Source organism: Rhagoletis zephyria, unplaced genomic scaffold (assembly GCF_001687245.7).
Source record: "Rhagoletis zephyria isolate East Lansing unplaced genomic scaffold, Rhagoletis_zephyria_1.1 Rzeph_scaffold_03113, whole genome shotgun sequence".
Taxonomy (NCBI): domain Eukaryota; kingdom Metazoa; phylum Arthropoda; class Insecta; order Diptera; family Tephritidae; genus Rhagoletis; species Rhagoletis zephyria.
Genome location: NW_016160197.1, coordinates 47,873 through 62,114, shown reverse-complemented (window position 1 = coordinate 62,114; position 14,242 = coordinate 47,873). Strand labels below are relative to the sequence as shown.

Here is a 14,242-nt window from a genome sequence, read left to right as displayed (position 1 = left end):
TAGCTGCTATTTGGGAGATCACCACATCTACTAATCAGACTTCTTTAACCGCCGTCACTGAGGCGATGTGGTGATCTCCGGAATAGCAGCTATAACTTCTACCTTTTGTAAATTATTGCTGATTTTCAATAAAATTTTTCATAAGAAACGGCTTCAAGCTCAATAAAATTTTGAATATAATTGATATAAGGCCATAAATAACAAAAAAACTCTGAATGAATAATAAATTTAAGGTCAGTCAAACATACCGAAAGAAAGTCGGAGAGTCTCCTTAAAGTCGATGTTTAAAACATCGGTAAAACTTCCATCGATGTATCGTCAATTTCGCGATGTTAGTAAATTGCAAACATCGATGGCAAACATCGAAAATTGAACCGATATTATCGATGTATCAAAAACATCGATGCATCGTTTGCATTCCCTACGCCCAAGGATAGAGTTGAGCACGCGTTCACAACCTTACCAGCAAAACCAGGATCTTATAACAACACTCTTTGTTGCGATAAAATCCCCAAGTTTCTTTAAGCACACCAAAAAATCTCTCGACTGGATTTCGGGCTTTGCATAATGCCTCGTTGTACTAAAATTTAGGAGTACCCTCAGGGCATTAATCGCGTATCTTTGAAACAATAGTCGTTCAAACGATACTGACAAAACGACGTAGTCGAAACACTGATTTATGCAGTTTGTGTTGCTGTTACGTGTAAAGTTCTGCTATGTGAAGCAAAACTGGAATCGAGTTGAGATATCGCACAAACCATCAAACAATTTTTGGTTTTCATGTAGGAAAGACACTTCGTGATTCATGCCCAGGTTGGTTGGGTAAAGGCGTCATGAGCCATGGCTCGAATGGGTATCCAGAATCTTCTGAAAGCACTTATTTTTAAATTATGTACATTTAAAGTGAATTAAAAAGAATGCAATCAAATGCAAGTTGAGGATTCCATTGTCCAAAAGCTCTTTGCATGACTTTCCGCACTGGACAGGAACTCCAAATATATGAGTCATGCCATGCACCGGAAACTTCACATATCTTAAAAATATAAAAGTCATTTAGAGCTAACTTTTATTTAAAATACTTAGCTTACCATTTGCACATTTATCGAGTGGTAGTCCATGATGGTTCACGTACATATGCTTCCTTATGATCTTTTAGGGCCAAAATGGAAACATGCGTACAGTAAACCACCCCAATAGTTCCTCCAACGAAAGGCGCAGGTGCTGAACCTTTTGTCAATCGTCCCCGGTCTGGCTTAATTCAAAAACTTCGCATTGGTATCTATACTGATGTACGGTTAAGACTCAAACCCATGTCCCACGGTTCGTCTGATAACAGCTAATTATGTTACCTAGCATTGTAAACCCCTCGAATCGAAAAGTGATTTCAACCATATATACATCTGTTTAATTGAACTTTAATCCTGGATCAGCATATGTTAAATTTATTCAAGCAGCTAATACTACTCTCAGAGTTGATTGTATACATTAATGCTCGAACGCGTACTGCTTTGCGCCAATTGTTCTCCACATTTGGCTATTTCCATTCGTCGTAACACAAATGTGATGTATAAGCATTGAAAGGATGTACCTTAGACTTCAACTATTACACGTTATTGCGCTTTTGCTTAAACGAGAATGAAAATTACATAATATTAGATACCTTTTCCCATACCGAGTACCCTTCCTCAAGGGTTCCAGTTCGACGAGCTCCATTACACTCTCTGGGCCGCACCATATAGTTTCCGGATTCGGAAGGCGCCAGCTCAAATGGATCGTCAATGTCCCGAAGCAAACGCCGATCCATTGTGGGGGTATTTGCAATTCCATGGTTTCGGTGCAAACTATACACCACATATTCAAAAGCCATTTATTTTATTTTATTCACTTTTTGTATGCGCTTGTATTCAAATTTGTTGGGTTAACGCAAACTTAACAACACCAAATGAGATGTCGATAACTTAGCCATAATGGAATCGTTAACGAAACAGTTGATTTTGCGTTAGCGAATATCGATAAGAAAGTACTTATTTAATAGTAAAATCTTTAACATTATCGTTTAGCTAAATTAGCCACTGCGAATGTCATTAAAAAATATACCGAATCGTACTACAGTGCTGCAGATCAAATAAATATGTAGTACACCTGCACTTAACTAGCAGACTTAACCTAATTTCTTTCTCTTTATCACTGGTAAGCAAATAAAATAAAGTTATTCTTACAGCATATGTATTTGTAAAGGTTAATTTGTTGGTGGTACGTAAACTCTGCTGTGAGAAACTATTAACGTGTAACTACAAGAAGTTTTTGCCATTAAAACGTGTCCTTAATTTTCAACAGCAAACAGATGGCAGCTAAACGCCAGCCTTGAATCTCCATTTGCGCCACTAAACTCAATAGAGCATGTCCTATTTGGGTTGGGCTCCTCCATGTATTTCAATAAATGTTGGTAAATAAGTATATATGCTGGCTTATTTGTAGATGTACATACTTATGTAGGTGTTTTTTTCTTCTATCTATGGTTGCAACCTTAATAGTTGTAAATAGTTCAATAGCAATATCCGCTGCTGAGTAAAAGTGAAAATTGCCATTACCGAAACATCACAGTTCCCTCTAGAGCACTTTTCGGTTCTTCTTCTTCAGTTCCCATTCTTAAAAGGCACACACATGCGAGTTAAAATTTGTATGTGGATAGGAAACTGTTAACGCGTTGGTTTCCCCTGCAATTCCGCTAAAAATGTGCGCTATGCCACAGAGCTTGTGAAATATGGACTCGAAATTCTAAATTGCGCTTGCAGGTAATGAGGAAGTGTAACACATCTGGCTGCTGTTATTTTTTTTTTTTGGTAACGCAATTCGCGTTTAGCTCCTTACTCAGGCCCATCTGCTTGCTCTATTCACTAGTATAAATAACTTTAATTTGTGGATAGTATTATGAATTATTCGAAATGACAAAATTCACTACACAAATGGATTTTACACATCCCGTATACATATCAGGGTTGTTGCAGTTATTCGCTTTCGCAACCGCGGAGCTTCCGTATTAATTTGAACATTCGCAATAATCAATGCGGAGCTTTTGCGAATGCGAATGTTGTGGCAATGCACTGATAAAACGTATATCTGGCAAACAAAATGACAATTGTAGCCAAACATTTTTGCCTGTGGAGATGCTACGTTGGGTTATGTTACCTGGGCGCCGCGCATAGACGTATTTGTGTAATAAAACTGGTCAAAAGTCAGATTTATCAACTTTGATAAAAGGGTCTTTAAACTTAGTTATAGTCGCAAGTTAAAACCTCTTCTAGTTAAAACAAATCTTTAAGTTTAGAGCAGGCTTTAAGTTTTAGTCAATTATAGACATGTTAGAGGCAAGTTTTTGCTAGACTGACACAAAACAGGGCCATTCATATAAAATAAAAAAGTAACTAATCGGCATTAGAAAAACTTTGTTATTTTCACTCTGTGTCAACTGACTTTTATAAATATTTTTGAAAATGGCACAGCAAAGTTTACTTACACTTATTTAAAACACATTTTTTGTAAAATGTAATTTATTAAGGTAAATAATTTTATTTTTATAGGAAATAAAAATAATTACTCATACTCATATCAACGTCATTGAGAACAATACCAATGATGCATCCATGATAATTAAGAAAAAAGAAGCTTCGAAGCAAGTCAGGATAGCGATGATTGCCGCAGGACTTGACAGATGTTCGTTTATGTATTCCACTATTTCACAGCACATTGGATCAGCTACGTCACTTATCAGCACTTTGTCGTTATTGGGCAGCTCGACGAGGAGAGTGTTACTATCAATTATAATATCATGCTCTGAATAAGGCACTCTTCTTCATCTAATCTTGACACTTCAACCATGTTGCCGGTTGCTGCGACTGCCTTCTGTTCTGCCCGAAAAGACTTCCTTCTAGGCTTTTTTATTCTCTATTATCATGGAAGCATCATTGGTCTTATATTCAGTGATTTTATGTGCGAATTTATATATGTATATCTACATGAATTAATTCATTTTTTTTACTTTGTTATTTATTTCATTGAACTGATTTATTTTTTAATAGATAAGACTGAACTAAAGTAAATTTTTATAAACAAAGGAGTTTTGCTGTTCGAAAGTTCTGTAAGCAACTTAAGCAAAAGCTGCCCGAAAAGCTCTCCCACTATTAGGGACAATATTTGAGAAAGCATTAGCTTCTTTAGACTCCAACGGGACCACTGCAGATTCTGCATCTAAAACTGAATAGAGAATATTAATAGTCGTTTAAATTTTCGTTTTTTTTTCTTTTACATGATATATTCCGTTCCTTAGCGACGTTGTGAAGTACCGCAACAGCAACAATGACATTTTTGGCTATATCTAAATCCACGCGGAGTCTTTCATAAACGGAACGGAATTTCCATCTAAATTTCCCATTGAGGTATTCTTTTTTGGTTGGAGTAGAGGTATGTGATCTGTTATACCTAGAATTAGGAAAAAAAATGTGTGTATATGTAAATATTTATATAAATATGTATAAATACCTCTCTTCTTTTGTTTTGGGTGTATTTCGAAAGGGGGTTAACAAAATTGGGTACAAAGGATAACCTCCATCCCCAAGTAAAACCCTATTATGTTGGTTTCTCGTATGTTCTAATTAGGATTTCAGTTGGCAGTCATTCCAATCCGAGTTTTTAGCCGCGTAACCTCACAACGATATCTAAAATTTTGCATTCTGCGCTACGATCTGTTTTTTTCTTTTTTAATTATATTTATAGTAATAATCAAAACAAAACATCAGTATAAATAACCTGAACATTTAGAGGATAGTATCCCTTTCTGTTGAGATAGTGTCCTGCCATTTGGGGCCCAACATTTTTAGCAGGACACTTTATCCTGACGTGCGTGCAACCTATTGCTCCTATAACTGTGGGACATTGAGGTATGCTGTAAAATTTCGATTTTTCCTCGATAAATTCGCGACCAGTCGGATATACTATAAAGTGAGGTAATAAGAGAGCAATTTGTTTGCAAATAATCGTTATTAATTTTGCCACGGTACACTGAGAAATTCCATGTAGGTCGCCTAAAATAGCCAAATGAAATACTTTGTCCACCCCACTTAATCTTACTCACCTATGTCACTTTGGTGAACATTTCATCCTAGAAACGGTAGTGTTGTTAGAACCTGGAGGCTTGCTGAAATCGGAAGTCTTTTGTTATTAATGGGCTCGTCAATATCAAGAATTTCTACCAAATATAAAATAGCTGCTTTATCGAAGCGATATCTCTCAAAAAAATCCTCCTCTTCCATTTGAAAACGACGTTGGCGTTCCTTGTATGTTTTGCTCTTTCTGGTTGCGATTATATCATCCAAAATCGCAAAATCTCCAAATATCATTTGATTGGGAAGCATATTCTTCAAATTAAGAAATGTTAAAACCTGCCTCTAACTTGTCTATAACTACGGCCCATTATTTCTCAAGCTATATAACTGACCGGCCGCTGTTGTGTAGTGGTAAGCAGTGCGTGCCACCACCATGCAGGGCCTGGGTTCAAGCCCTGGTTAAAGCAACTTCGCAAAAAATATCGAAAAATCGTTTTTTCTTAACAGCGGTCGCCCCTCGGCAGGCAATGGCAAGCCTCCGAGTGTATTTCTGCCATGAAAAAGAGATTCTCATAAAAATACAATCGCCATTCGGATTCGTTAGTTTACGAGGCTTTTATTGGAACGCTCCCTGTGTGAAAATGTGTAAATAGATGCGCAAAGTGACTATTTGACAGATCAACTAGGATTTTGTGAAGCAATTTTTTTTTCGTTGTATTTCCATAACATCCCGCCATCTTATCTCTATCACTCTTGTCTAAACTACAATTAAAAATGCCGACAATTAGTAGAAAACCAAAGTCAATACAGTTAGTGGATGAAATTCACTCATTTTATTCGTGTATTTTTTCATTTTTTTTTATTGTTTTATCATACATTTTAGTATAAACATTTCGGCCCCTCGGCAACACTGAAATTTACGAGGTCGTTTGCGCATAAAATTTGCAACGTAAATTTACGAGGCGCTCGTAAATAGAGCTCCATACAAATTTAGACTGTTCTTTTACCAGGCCCGTAAATTTACGAGCTTTATGAAGGTTACGAGGCTTTTACGAGTATAAGGGAAGACCCCTATTGAAACTTTCAATTACAACAGTAATTGCTGGTTTGGTGTTACTGCTTAAATACATAATAAAACTTGGTTGCTAATTATCAACACCTTAGTAACACCGCTTATTTTTCAAGAAATTTTTTCTTCAAAAAGGTACCTACAAATAATTAGTAGGGCCGAGTAGGATTTTGATTCCTTTACCAAAAACTAATGCAAAGGTCCCTTTAAGGATCCGCGCATACTCTACTTTTCTATGTAAGCAATTCCACTAATGAGGTGTCATTTGAAAAGTCTGCGGTCCCTGAGTGGTTATTAGGTAATATTAGCCTCATGATCTAGTGAAATTTTATTCACCTCATAGTTGTCAAAAATTTACTCGCCGCGAACTTTGTTACCGATTCACACACGCTCATAGTAGTAAAAAAATGCAATTTGTCAATAAACAGTAACCGTAGATTTTAAAATAATAATGGAAGTATTGTTGTAACGTAAATAATTTAACAATCCAGTGAAAAGAGCCCGAAGTATTTAGGAGTTCAGCGATTCATTCAAGGATAATTGTAAGAATACATACAGTGACGAGAGACATTTTAGCATTCTTTGGTTATTTCCCTTTCGTTTATTTAATATTTATTACTTTTTTATGAAAGTATAGCCCGCTATCTAACAAAAACCATATAAGTAAAAATTTCAAACTTGGTACAAAAATTAGCAAAATTCGACAGCTTTTCAATGAGATTTGCTAGAAACATTCTGGCAACAACATGGCTTTGCAGCCCATTCAATTTTATTATAACGAAGTGCAAATTTTAAGTAGCTAGGACATACCGTTGATTTTTAGCAACTTTTTTGTGGAGGTGTTGCTGATTTTCTCCATACAAAAAAAAATTCGAACATACTTTGTACGGAAGAAAATGCGTTAACAAAACATTGCGAAAAATCAATGATAAGTCCTTTATTATGCTAGAATTAAAAAAAAATGTTTACTCAAAAAAATTCTATAAAATCGGATTAAACACTTTGAAATTTTGATTTACAGGGTTTTGTTAAATAGAAAGCTATATGTTCATAAAAAATAATGAAAATGTTTTAAACAAAGAAAAATAGCCAAAACTTGCTAAAATGTATCCTCCCATGTATGTTCTATTAATGAAATCATATTTATATTTGTGTGGAAACCACTACGCATTTTCATTTGGCCATTTACAGCTTTATATATCAATCAATTTTCTTCGTTGATAGCTTGATATTTTTTGTAAAGGAAAAGGCCCAATCAAAAGAATTTACAAAAAATTTGTATTCTTCAATTTTTTCCCTGTTAAAATTTGCATTTTTTATTCACACTGCTGTCAAAACTACGTGCTACAAATTTGAGTAGTTTCTAAGTTTCTTGTTTATACATTTAAAACTATTTTTTCTGAAAAGAAAATCGAGTTTCGACAAAACAAAAACATTATTAAAAAAACAATCTTTAAATTTTTTATATGGGTTTTGAAAAAAATTAAAAATGTGCTTAATACTTAAAGTTCATTTATGTTTAGCAAAACTTTCTCCCGGAAGAGGTATCGAAAAAANAAAAATGTGCTTAATACTTAAAGTTCATTTATGTTTAGCAAAACTTTCTCGCATAAATTATGAAAATGGAGATATTTTAAAATAACTACAAAATTTTTTCTTGGTTGGGCAATACGAAAATTTGTCTATGTTACCTTTTATTTGACACCGATTTTGTCATATTTTTTATAATTTAACGGATAGTCTATATTATCTATTTATTGTGACAATACTTTAGGCTATAATTCCAGTTCCGGAAGAGGTATCGAAAAACAAACTTAGTTTCAAATATACTCCTTCAAAACCAGGGCTGCCAGATGTTTAGGGTCTAAAATCCGTACACTGGCAAAAAGTGGTGGGTGAAAAACCCGTACAAAATCTGTACGCTTAAATTTGTAAGGCGAGAAAAAAAATCGTTTGCACTTAGGTGAACACAGGAATCGTACTTTTAAAAACATCAAATAAAGCAACACATATTACCACTAGTCCTATTTATTGCTTTTTTTCTTTCGGTCCCATATTCAAATTTCGTTGTCGGTTACAAAAAAATGATGTCGGCAAAATTTCAGCCCTCTGTCTTAATTTTTCAGTTAGCGCTCGCAAAAATAAGAATTTTCAATGAAGAAAATGTTGTTCCGCAACTTTATTTTTTATAATCAAACCTTAATGCAGTTTTGTAGAGAATTAAATTCTTTACAAAGGTAGACATACATAAAATTTAAAAAACACACTTCGTGTTTTTTAGAGCTAATAAAATTTATTTTTTTCTAAAATTTATACATTGATTTACTTTTAAAAACTAATTAAACAACTTTTTGAGAAGCAAAACTTATACACTTAATTACTTAATGAAATTCTGTGATTCAAACAAACTAGTTTTCATATTTTCATTGATCCCCATATTGTATTTTGAAAGATAAACATGATTTTACTTAGAAGAACAATCAAAATAAGAAAATATAATTTCTATTATTTTTAATTTTAAAGTTTTGTTGGCTTAAAAATTTCTAAAAGCTCATCAATATACTATAGCAAAGATGGTAATTTCACATGCACATGTCACTAGAACATGTATATTAATGTTAACCTCAGTGCTGGTAGTCTTTCATTAGTGGTATTCGCGCTTCTGCGTATTCGCTGTATCCTGCATAAGTGTAACTGGACGAGCGTGTAGTTTTTGTTGCATGTGTATTTGGTGCACCGCTACCAACAACAAATCACACGCTCATGAAAATAAACTACATATATTGTACGTTACTATTTCGTTTCCTTTATTACTTCAACAGTTCAGTACAATACGAAATCAAAATGGCTGATTTCACTTTGGCAATAGTACACTACAGTAGTTTAGTAGTTACAGACGAGACAACAAACGAAATGAATCGTGCAGAGAAAAATATATATATGTATGCACACATATGCAATAACTAAACACAAAACGACTCTGTAGGGAAACCCCGAACTGGTGAACCAAATTTGTAGTTCCGTACTAGATCTTTATCGCCAAAAACGAACCAGTCCGATAGTAACTAGATCGCCACCAGTTCAAAAGCATCGATATGTGGTACTTTTAAAAAACAATTTTAGAAATCTATATCTAAAATGACGAATTTAGAACTGGTTCAAAACTATAGAAAAAGGGATGCAGAACGAACCAGATCTCATCTGGCGAATTTTGAACTATTTCGAAACTATTGAAAAAGGGATGCAGCGGGGGGCTTGTTTACTTTAAACAGATTTTTGCTTGGCGGGTTTTTCGTTCAAATACGCTTTCAGTCTGCACGTCGCAGATGCTTTTTCATAGTTTGGCAATACAAAACTAATATTTATGTTAGCATCTTAACATTTTGGGACCTTCTGGAATATAACCAATAACAGTCAGCAGCTCTGCAAATTCAGCTACAGCCAAAGGTATGTAAACGTGTTTTCAAATGTACAATTTAATTTACATTCATTCAAACAAATTTGATTTCAGATTGAAAATACATTTCTCTGCAAATAATTGAAATTTTCTACCATGGTAACCCAATAAGAAAACATGTTACTTTTTTCGTTTACAACTGGTTCGAAACTATAGAAAATGGGGTGCAAAGCAACTAGATCCCATATGTCGAATTTATAACTGGTTCTGAACTATAGAAAAGGTAATGCAGCGGGGAACAATTTCCAATTCCTATGACATCGCTGTGTTAAATTCGCCAGTGGTTTGCATGCAAAAGAGATTTATCGCGAACTAGTAGTGGTTCTAAATGTACTAGAAGCGCAACAGTTCTAAACTAGAGATTTTCCCTACAGGGGAATGGCTGGAATGAATAAAAAAAATAAATATGTTTTTTAATTGAATTGGATATGAAAATTTAATGCAAATATTTATACCATACAAATACCTTTCTGGAAATAGTCGGACACGAGGAAACCGAATCCGATGTTCATTTCTACCAAAAACGCGGCTGCTGGGTGCACTTTGGTGCAAATAAACATGAAGAAACATTGTTTAAAAATATTGCTGAGAAACATTGTTTCCACTTTTCCTTCATGTTCCTTCCATGTTTTTTTTTTAATTAAAACGTATCCTACTGGCCTTTTTGATAAAAGTAAGTTGCNGCGGCTGCTGGGTGCACTTTGGTGCAAATAAACATGAAGAAACATTGTTTAAAAATATTGCTGAGAAACATTGTTTCCACTTTTCCTTCATGTTCCTTCCATGTTTTTTTTTAATTAAAACGTATCCTACTGGCCTTTTTGATAAAAGTAAGTTGTAAATTCAGATTCTTTGGACCCCAAGACCCCCAGAAAGGTCTTTTGAGGTGTAAATATTTGCCTTTTATTCACATTTAGTTGAATTAAATGCGGCTCTGCGATCACCCACTTCAATTAAAAAACCTTTAAAACGCCAAGCACGGAAAACTGAGAAATTACTTTTCTATATAAAATCCCGGCTTTCAAAAAAACTTGGTTTCATCAATTCCCCATCCGACCACGGAGCAGTGGGATTAATCACAATACAACCACAATTTTTATAATGAAAGACTGCCAGCACTGAGGTTAACATTAATATACATCTTTGCTATAGCATATTGATGAGCTTTTAGAAATTTGTAAGCCAGCAAAACTTTAAAATTAAAAATAATAGAAATTATATTTTCTTATCTTGATTGTTGTTCTAAGTAAAATGGTGTTTACCTTTTAAAATACGATATCCGTAACCATGGTACAATAAAAACAGGTAGAAGCCAAATTGACATCAAACCTACAAAAGTCAAAGTTTTCGGGAGAGTAAAAATAAAAATGAGCGTGTGTAAGGAAAAATAAAAAAATACATTTCACTGGTTGACGTTTGTAAGTATATTTGAAGTTTATTCTTATTTATTTATTTTCTTTAGTTAAAATTTGATAAAACGTGTATGTTGTTTTCTGTTTTTGTTTTATGAGTTGCAGTGTTGTTGGAGGGACTTTTCGGCATAAGGGTCATAGGAACAGCACTTGGCTTCAAACGTGCCTTTCCTGTACCTCCCGGTGTATTTGTGGAATCTACTTCTTTAAAATGTTTATCGCACAGCAAGGCATTTCACTGCAGCTCTGCCCACAGCTGCTTTCGCAACGTTCCTTACGCGAAGGATATTGAGGCACGTTAAAAAATTCGTGGTATCTGCCTTATATTTAACACCACATAAAACACAACGCTTCAGGTGTTGCATTTTTAACACATACACTAAGTATAAACCGCACAACACTACAAAAATTCAAATGCAAATTTAAATTTGTTATTAACGAACATTCAAAAAAAAACAACGATATGACATTCAAAGCGTAACGAAATATAGGAAATAAAATAAAATCAAGTTGAAGTTTAAAGGTTTGGTTCTCATGAGAGCAACGTCATTTTGGCTTCTACCTGTATTTATGTGCCTTGATCGGGATCAATGAAAATATGAAATTCGAATATGGGACTGATAGAAAAAACATTCGTTTTATTTGACAAAGTCTAATGTACATACAAAAAAAAACTTTTCAGGTAGGTTGTCGACCCTACCAAGTAATAGTGTAATGTTTGAAGCGATGGTTAAAGTTGAAAAAATAAAGAAAACTCGGTATTTTTTTTTAATTTTACGTGGAACAACTTCCCTACAATCGAAGTCTACCAATAGATTATTATACATAATTTTAAAGACCTGTAAATCCTCTTCTCGTGTTTGCTTTTTAATATCTGGTGAAAAATGGTCAAGCTGCTAATAGATAAGTCCCTCAGGTACAAAAATAACGCTTAAAAAAAATGAAGGATTCGGGAACTATAAGAAACCTATGAGATATGTGTAAAGCAGGAAAATTTTTACAATATGAAAAAGACACTCCGGAAAAATCCGTACATCTGGCAGGGCTGCTCGAAACAGATTAATATGTTTGTTATTCGAGAAAAATCGGTCACGGTTCATAGGAGACACGTACAAAATGTGAGCTCTGGACCACTGTTCGTTAGAAAAACTATTTGTTATTAACCGTCTTCTAAAAAAGCAGGAGGTTATCAATTAGTCGAAATATTTCAGAGGTGGTCCCATACTAATTTGATTTAGATGCGATCATTGGATCATGAAGAAATTAACGGTACTCTTAAATTTGTATATGAGAATTGAAGTCGGTTTTGTTTTTTGCTTAAAAACTACTTGTAAAGGCTGAACTGCTTTACACAACTCATCTGCTAACTTATTAGTACATATAAGCATTGTCCATATCATTTTGCACTGCACTTAAGTATAGTAAATAATAAGGGATATGGAAAACAAGTGGAGTTGGTATCATACTCGACTCTAATTCGTATCACTTCCTGCTTATTTTTCCACTTTCCACAGCAAAGCTGGTCGACCATATGTAGGAGGTCGATGCCGATGCAAACAGCAGTGCAACCACACGACAGCGTAACATTTTCCTTTAAGCAGCTACGTTTTTTGTTGTTTTTTAATTAAAATGCAGTAGGGTTTTAAGGTGGATGTGTTTCTGCCTCAGTGCTTTGTGTTCTCATCAGACCCCATTTGCACTAATGACACTTGCACTTCGCACATAATTCAATGTTGTGTCCAGTGTAGCCAGAAACAAATTTCGTTTGGAGCAAAAAGGGTCGAAAAAAGAGCTCAATAATACTAGTGGTAGCCAAAATGGAGAGCAAAATTTTTTTTAAGTTGAACATTTATTGACGTAAAGTTGTTTTTACATTTTTCGCAATTTATATAAAATCGACGAATTTCATAAATCTATGTGCTGCAAAAAACTTTTAAAATCAAAATAAATTCATTGCTATGGAACTTATAAAACGTATACATATGTATGCACATACTTATATAAAGTAGAAAATGAACAAAAATTACTTTACAACCTGTTACAATCTGCAATTTCAGATATTTGAATATTGACCATAAAAGCTGGGGTTATGACAAATTTATCAATGCTTAAGATTTGGCTTTCTTTTTTTACCGGGGCCTCCTGAAAGAGAATTGACTTAATTGCCCTTTTCCGGTTTGCTTGCGCGCCATTTGCATTAGAAACTGAACTTTTCTAAGTATTAATCGAAATAGAACAACTTGAAGGGATTGAGAATAACCTGAGGTCATCAAAGCCAAATAAATTTTGGTCAACGCTTGTACAATGAATTTCCGATTTGTAATTTTAATACATTACCAAATACAACTTAAATTTTCTGGAGCTTAAAAAGTGCTAGATAATTTAGAAAAGAGCTTAAAAAAGAGCTAGGAGCTTTAGCTAGCCCGATTTCCGGAGCTAAATAGAAATATAGAGAGCTAAATCTAGCTCCAAAAGCACCAAAATGGCAACACTGGTTGTGTCAGGCAGCGTGCGTTCTCATTTATTCGAGTAGTGCGTTGATGAGGTACCATTGCCTGAACTGTTGATTATTAGCGGCGTCATTGCTCATCTTCCACTTACATATGTGTACTCATACACTCACTAAAGCGCGTCTCATTTTCCAAATAAACTCGAAAAATTTAATCACACCTATGTTCATTAGACTGCATCACCAAAAAAAGTTGCGGGTTTTCCAACGGGATTACTAAATTTATTATATTTTAAGACGTCCACCAAAATATTTCGTAAAAATATTAAGATTTAAGTGAGCTGGACCGATTTGAAAATACCTCCAAAAATGAAGTTTTTTATGAATAAAAATAGTTTCTTAAAGAACTTTTTGAAAAAAGTCCCCTCAGATAACAAATTAGAATAAGCTTAAAAAATCTGCATAAAAATATTTAAAAATCTTTTCAACGGAATCGTAAGAATGAGATTTTTGATGCTGTTTTTTTTACTTTTTTCAAATATTGATTTTCGAAAAACTTGAATAACTGGGCCCAAAATCTTCTGTTTTAGACTTATGGGATCTCAGTAGTAAGGTATTTTCACACCGTTTTTATTCCTGGCCAAAAGAAACGTCATTCGTGTCCCATATTTTTTTTTCGAATACCAAAACATCTTAATTCAACTTTGAATATTATGTAGACCATAAATCGGACGTAAAGCGCGAAACACATTT

The 14,242-nt window shown here is 34.2% G+C and overlaps 1 long non-coding RNA gene across 1 annotated transcript in view; it reads left to right on the top strand.

Moving 5' to 3' along the window:
- The first annotated feature begins 398 nt into the window (after window positions 1-398).
- LOC108368428 (uncharacterized) overlaps window positions 399-14,242 on the top strand; it is a 14,772-nt gene continuing 928 nt past the window's right edge. Inside the window, exons 1-2 of the long non-coding RNA XR_001848369.1 lie at window positions 399-410; window positions 1,582-1,584. This is a non-coding gene — a long non-coding RNA (uncharacterized LOC108368428). The remainder of the gene's footprint in view (window positions 411-1,581; window positions 1,585-14,242) is intronic.